Below are 7,532 nucleotides of genomic sequence, written 5' to 3' on the forward strand. Positions count from 1 at the left end.
ACGGAGGCACGTCCGCACTTTAAGGGTGTGCGGACGTCTGCCTCTGATCCCAATTGACTACATATATATCTGTGTGTGTAATACTGTCAATATTGCACAATGCAACAGCTTGAATGTTCATGACATGTGAGTTCAAAAGAGCAACGGTACTCACTCTGTCCATGTTCGGTAGCATGTTCAGTGTTGACTGGTGATGCATTCTTTATACTTCTTACAGTGTTAGGTAACTCATGTGTACCCATGGTTTCGGACATATCATACATACTATCCCACATTCCACATTTGATAGATAAGACCTGCAGAACAAGTAGAGTCACAAACATGATGACTCAAACAACCAAGGTCATAAATTAAAACCTAATACAATATCAGAAAAATAAAAGGAAGCTATATCATAGATATGCACAATATCGACGATGACTTACGGCAACATTGAGCAATCCAAGCAAAGGGTATGTAGAAAACATTTTCATGAGTTTCGCTGTCCTCTTATACTTTGTATGATAAGAGCGAAGCATGGTCCAAAGTACCTACAAACAGCAGAAGACAAGCTGACAAATTCAGAATACATAACTGCAGAAGTTGAAACAGCATTAATCAGTAAAAAGTCTAAACGATAAATTCAGGCACTTCAGCAAGCCAAAGAAACTATAGGTAACAAACTAATGAAACATACCAACACCACCTCCAGTTCTCAAAATATTGCTACAAGATATCAGAATGGAGAACCAACAGTTATTAAACAAAAATAAATAGGTAAACTAATAAAGGAAAAGGTAGCAACAACATGATCTGACTATAATATCATTCAATCACATGATCCAACACCACTAATGATCACCAATAAATTTGACACTAGTAAAACTTAATGGATTTAACTATTTAAGCAAGATCAAGGGAAAATGCAGGCACCCAATGTTGTGATATCGGCCAATTATGTATGTCAAGGAACCCAAACAGGCACAGCAAACCAAGAGAAACAACCATAGAGATAAGAACACAAAGAACACAGATTTAAGGTGGTTCAGCAAAACTTTTGCCTACATCCACCGGCAGAAAACACTTCCACTATATTAATAATGGGTTCACCAGAAAGAATAAGAAAACAAGGACTCTCTCTTTTCTCTTCCTATCTCTCTCCTCTCTGCCCTCTCTCACCCTCTAACCGAGAATGGAACACACTTTGGTCTTTGTCTCTACGATACAAAACCTAGAGCTGACCCCCTCCTTATATACCCATAAGGATATCAGATCTCTTCACCAAATAGGAAATCCAATCCTATTAGTGGTAGGCAATAATGCCTTCTTCACTCTCTGTAATCAACAAGATTACAGGTACACCATCATCAATAAGGACATACTTTCCCTATTGGAACACCATACTCTAAGACGAAACATCTTAGGAAAAACACATGGGCCGGAAACCCAACAATCTCCCCCTCAAGACCATGAGGGAGGAACACCGGCGCGACTCCCAGGAGTCCGCCCAAGCTGACTTGATGCAGAATTACTTGGTTGGAGCATGCAGCTCCCCCTGATCGAACAACTCATCAACATGTCCCCAGTGGTGGAACAACTCTTGACCATCTTCTTCCTGGTCAGAACAACCATTGGAAAAGGAAATTTGGGACATCTTTTCCAGAATGCCTTTCTTCCTTATATGGCCATCACTCTGGTGCCATACCAAACTAGCCCCAAGGGTTTTATTTGAAGCGTATAAATATGGCTTTCTAATGTAATCCGAAGATCAGATTGGAAAGAATTAAGATTTAATCTTATTAAAGGCTTGGTCTTGTTTCCTCTCCCCTAACCTTCCTCATTCTATTTCCTTTCTAAACCCTCTCTTTCTTTAAAATCTATTCTGTCTCCTTGTTCTCTCAACACTCCCCAGCCCACCTTATTCACTCTCTCACCATCTATTGCCCCTCCCTGCATCAGCAACCCAACTAAGAAACACAGAGCTCCCCTTCAAGAAAAAGACCATAGACTACAGCAGCCTTCCAATCTAACAGGAGGGAAGAGAGACTGTAGTCTATGGTCGTTGTACTTGAAGGGGAGTTTCTCTGTTTCCCATGTAATCTTCAAAGACAGCAAGAAATCTTCGGCCCCAAAGATTTAGAATATAACCGTCCCCATTATATTTCACTACGAATATCAATCATAATAAATAGAAGTCAATTTTATACAAAAAAATCTTTAGCACTGTATTCCTTGGAATATTTTCAAACTGAGAAAATTTCATAGAACTCAATCGTATCTTTGATCCATCTTTATTCTACACAACTCCTAAAAGCAAAAACATGTAAATTCATCAGACAAATAGTTAGAAATGGAGGGAGCAAGTGCTTTCAATCAGTGTAAAAATCCACCCTTGATAATCAGTTGTTCATAAACTAACAGCACGTACATACCTCAGCAACAGGCTGCTCCCTACATGCCTCCTTCCATGTTTTAATGAACATCTTCAAAGGATTATTGGCAATTGCAAGATCAAGTTTAAGCATGTCGCTGACCACCGTAGTTTCACTGTCACTCTCTGTAGGAAGAGCATCTTGCTCTACCTTCTCTCTCTTGCACAACTTTGCGGGAACAGAGATGGGGCAGCTTAGGCTTTTGTATTTTCTTTTCTTTTTGACTGACTCGTTACTCTCATTAAGCTTTAGGCTTGGAGAAGGGTTGTTTGACAAGAGCCAAGACCTCTCTTCCACTTTGGACAAGTAACCACACTTACGCACTCTGTCAGAACTTTCCAGGGATTTGAATGAGTCAATATGACCGCCAGTACCATGGTCATTACCTTTGTCATCACGTAAACAATCATTAATACCTTCATCCTCTGATCTTGAAGAAACAGGTGTGTCTTCCTCTCTATTCTTTTGTACAACAGAACAGAATTCAGATTGCTGTGAGATGGCATGAAATTCTTTATCTAGCCGCTTTTTCAGCAAGGAGAATAATGGTAACCTCATCCTAGATCTTTTGGTTTTCTTTGGTTTCAATTCCTGTAAGGATTTACATACAGCTGCATGTTCTGAAGCATTGGCTTCACGCATAGCAGAATAATGCACCCTGTGTCATAAAGTTCATTTCAATCAAGAGTGTAATAAACCATGACCAAAAAGTGACAACCAGATAATCTCATCATACTGTCTCTATAAAAAAATAAATAAATAATAATAATTTATTATTGAGATTTTGTTATAAATGAACTTCAATTTACCGTCATCTGCTGTCATATACTCATAAGACACAACGCATGCACACAGAAGCAGTGAACTCAAAACAAATCTTCACTAGTGAGGGGATATTTAAACTTACTATTCCTACTCCATACAGGTCCACAACAAAGCCTTTGGCCTCATTTATAACCAAAAAAAAAAAAAAGACCAATAAACAATAGTACAGCATTTGTAAATTGGCTGGTAATGGTAGAACAATCTTTTTTAACAATACTTTGTTATAAGGGAACAGATTAAGAAGATCCAGGGAAAAGGCAGGGAAGTTATAACTTGTAAAGATGCATTCACATTAGGGAGTTTAAATTGCAGTGTAAAACCACACATTACTGAAGTACCGGTTTCTGGTAAAATTTAAGTCTTCTTTTCAAAAAAAAATATATATATAGATATAAGATGTAAAAAAAAAAGTTCGTTTATTTCTTCGTTGAAATATGCGATAAAATATGGTTGTCTGAAGGTCCCGTGTTTTATTTAGAAACAAGGGGCAAAATATCTTTCCCCTCAAAAAATTCAGATCAGAAGAGGCAATGCCTATGCATAAAAAGAATAAATAGATAATGAAATGTATAAGAAGAAAGATATGTGGCTTACCCCAAACTAAAAATTCGAATTCCTAGCTTTTCCTTGCCTGTAACAGATCGCTTCTTAGCAATAAAATCCAAGAACCCCTCTACAGAATGTTCCTTAATTTTCGGCTTCTTTAGGTACATACTGAGTAAACGTACTATATCCTCAGTAGAGATCTTAAAGACTTCAGTTGTTTCAGAATCCACGGAGAAATAATGCAAAACTAGTGGGTGTCGCAACAAAGGACCCAATCCAAGCTCTTCAAAATGCTCAATATCCTCATTCTTGCATATCGCAACTTCCAAATCATACAAAGATATAATTTTCCGAACCTTGACAAAGCAATGGATAAAGGCATTTATCTAAGCACCAAAAAAAAAGGACGAGTGAGAATTTGCAGGATTGAATACATAAAACACTAGTATCAAATAAAAATATCGCTCTTCATTTGATTACTCATCTAACATGAAAATGAATGTTCCTGGTGCATATGCTCCAAATTGTTTAACAATGAAGTGGAAACAGACCGCTAAGAGCATGCAATTAGTTGATTACAAATAGAAAACTTCATGTATGTGTGCACAGTCGTAAATAAACTGACTTGATTCAATGTAATCCCCTTTTTCATCTAAGACCCCCACATTTTCATGCCAGTATAAACAATATAATCATGTTCTTGACAACAGTTGTTTTCAGATTGTTGCCATTCACCAGAATTTACCCAGAGTAACTTAAGACCCTAACTAAAACAGAGTACCTTGATGCTGCGGTTAATAACTAGCTTACCCTTCCTTCAGTGACCATGAGGCGGTGGAGAGACGGCAGTTGCTCAATTCTAACCCCCAAACAAGTCTCGGCGTCAACATTGGCCCTCAGAAGCGCAGTCTGCAACACCTTCCACGACGAGACGGACCTCCCGGCGGCGACAACCTCGTCGCGAATCATCTCCGCCGCACGGTCGATCTTCCGGAGCACCTCCCTCGGGTCCTCGGCCCGAAAACCCGAACTTGAAGGCTCCGGCGATGGCAGCGTCTCGTTAGGGTTAGGGGGGAGGCTCGGAGGGCGGAAGGGTGGAGTGGAGTGGGGGGCGGGGTTAGGGTTTGGGAGAGGGAAATTGGAGGTTGGGGCGGGGTAGAAATTGGTGTGGCCATAGGTGTTGAGAAAGGTGTTGAGGTTTTGGAGGAAGAGATTAGGGTTTTGCGGTTGCGGTGGTGGGAAGGTGGGAGGTTGAGAGGGGTAGGTGGTGGAGGGGTTTTGATTGGGGTGGAGAAATTGAGGGTGGGGGAGGTGAGGAGGAGGAGGTTGGCCCCAGTTGAAATCTCCGGCGGAGGGGCGGAAGTAGTTGTGAGGGTAGCCGGACATTGATCAGTGCATGGCGGTGAAAACAGAGAGAGAATGGAAGAGAGAAGAGGGAAACGTTCTCATCATATTTGTACTTGCGCTTTTCTTTTTCTTTTTTCCTTTTTTATTATCTTTTAGAACTTTTTTGTTTTTCATTATCTTTTAGTGTTTCTCTTATATTTATTTACGATATACTAATTCTGAGTTGGAAAACACTGTTCATTTACTGTAGCAGTGCGTTGATCCCAATCAGCCCAAAACTGTTTTTGGTTCAAAACAGATGCCGACTCACTTAAATGCTCGAAATCAAAGTCAAACCTCGTCTTGACTTGATGACAAATACTCAAATCCATAACCAGAGTGAGGGAGAGGAGTGAGGGTGTGGATGATTTGGAAGATTCGAAGAGAGCTAGGGGTTTGGATGAGAGGAGAGAATGTGGTTTCCGGTGAGGTTAAGGTTAAGAAAGAGGAATTGGAGGATGATGAGGGCTTAGCTACCGCCTGAAATGGGAGTGCCCCGGTGGGTAATGTGAGTTTTCTTTTTACTTTTTTTATGTGTTTTAGTATTGTGCATTTGATAATTGCTATTCCGATTGTTTGAGACTGAATTTGTGAGATGATACTATTCGCATTTAGATTAAGTCTTCAGTGGACACATTTAGGGAAAGAAAGGCAGACTCCCACTAATTGCAGAGATATGTTTTATTCCCTTCTGCCTCCCAAAACAAGATATTTGGATCATGGATTAGGTTTGGGTTTCAGAAAGATTGAGATTGATTGACTTAGCGATGAGTTTTGGATTCAATTTCTGTTCATTATACTAAAGTTTGAGATATTCTTCTGGATTTTCGTTTGATTGTCTCTCTGTCTATTTTCAGAATTTTGTGAAATTCTTTGTGGATATTCCAGAATGGTAGGCTGAAGTAACTTCAGGTGCTATCTCTGAATTTCAAATAGGACTGCATTAGTTTTAACTTCTGGGTTTATCTGAATTTGTGTTCTTTTGTTGCTGACAATGTTTTTCGGTTCTGGGTTTTGTAGCGAGGAGGTAATTCCCCCCACCGTTGGAGGCCACTTCCAAGTTTCAACACACTTCTTCAGTTCTTCTCTTTGATGGCACTTCTATGCTTACTCTGCTTTCATCACCAACTTTAAAAATTTGGGTTATTCTTCAGCCAGGTATTTAGGTGAGCGGATTGTGGCTTTTGGCCGATGGCTGTTCATTTTTTATATGCTTATTGTGGTCTAAGAACAATTTTATAGTATAATTGTTCAATGTATATGTACATACCTATTGTTCAATGATAGGTATAAATGCACTAATGCACAACACAGAGGCAAAAGTTATCTCAATTGAATCTGGAAACCATGGGAAGACAAACTACTAAAGCTGAATTAATTAGGTGTATCAGTTGAGCATAGATCCCATTCATTATAATTACTGAGAAATTACTTAGCTCTACAATTTCGATTACTTATTAAATCTAATCGGTTCATATAGGCCAACTTTTATCAACTTAATCCCATTAATTTAAGTTATAGGATAAATTGTACAGCTTATATGAACAATGACATATGTATTCTTTGATGGTGCTTTAGGTGTGGTAACATTTGAATAAGCAGCTTATGATTTATGATTTCCCAAATATGTGTTTTTTTTTTGGAAGGATCACAGCTGCAAATAGAATTTGTCTATCCATTATTACAATAAGCTTCATACAGAGGTACTGAAAACTTGTTAAGGGATGAAAGTTGCAGAAACGTTGATCAGATGTTTGTTTTCATTGTAAATATTGAAACAGAAACATAATATTAGTAGTTAGTATCCCAAACTATTTTGTGGACTCAGTTTAGGTTGTATTAGTATTTTTCTACATAAGCTATTTGACGGGAAGCATTTTGAGCTTGGGAGGATAATAATAGTTTGTTTACCTGTTATTTTCCAGAAGTTTCAAGGTCGCGCATATGGGATGTTGGTACCTCAGAAATAGATCTTGACGTGGAAACTGATCCTGTGAGTCAACATCATGGGGAGTTTAATTTCAGTGAGGTGTTTGTGCACCAGATGATACACTCCATAGAGTTTGTTCTTGCTGCAGTTTCAAATACGGCATCCTACCTTCGATTATGGGTTTTGAGGTATATCTGTGCTTTGTTTCCCTGTATATATATATAGGATTTTTCTCAGCTGCGGACGTCCGCACCAATGGTTTTGGTGCGGATTTTCATTTTTGCACCACTTTTTAATCGAATTTCCTCATCTCCACCGTCTAATATCTAGATAATATTGTGTAGATCATCTCTGTAAAATTTCAGCCAATTTGGTAATCGTTAAGGCCCTCAAACTCGGAAAACAAATGGACGGAATGAATTCGGTCAAACATG

General features: G+C 38.9%; 1 pseudogene across 1 annotated transcript in view; it reads right to left on the reverse strand.

Moving 5' to 3' along the window:
- Positions 1-7,532, reverse strand: part of LOC101296952 — a 28,766-nt pseudogene that overhangs the window by 13,125 nt on the left and 8,109 nt on the right. The window contains exons 4-8 of the transcript XR_184578.1: positions 4,593-5,125; positions 3,831-4,168; positions 2,412-3,069; positions 426-530; positions 155-296 (exon numbers count right to left, since the gene is read on the reverse strand). The product of XR_184578.1 is annotated as an uncharacterized LOC101296952 (transcript). The remainder of the gene's footprint in view (positions 1-154; positions 297-425; positions 531-2,411; positions 3,070-3,830; positions 4,169-4,592; positions 5,126-7,532) is intronic.

Source organism: Fragaria vesca, linkage group LG4 (assembly GCF_000184155.1).
Source record: "Fragaria vesca subsp. vesca linkage group LG4, FraVesHawaii_1.0, whole genome shotgun sequence".
NCBI classification, from domain to species: Eukaryota; Viridiplantae; Streptophyta; class Magnoliopsida; order Rosales; family Rosaceae; genus Fragaria; species Fragaria vesca.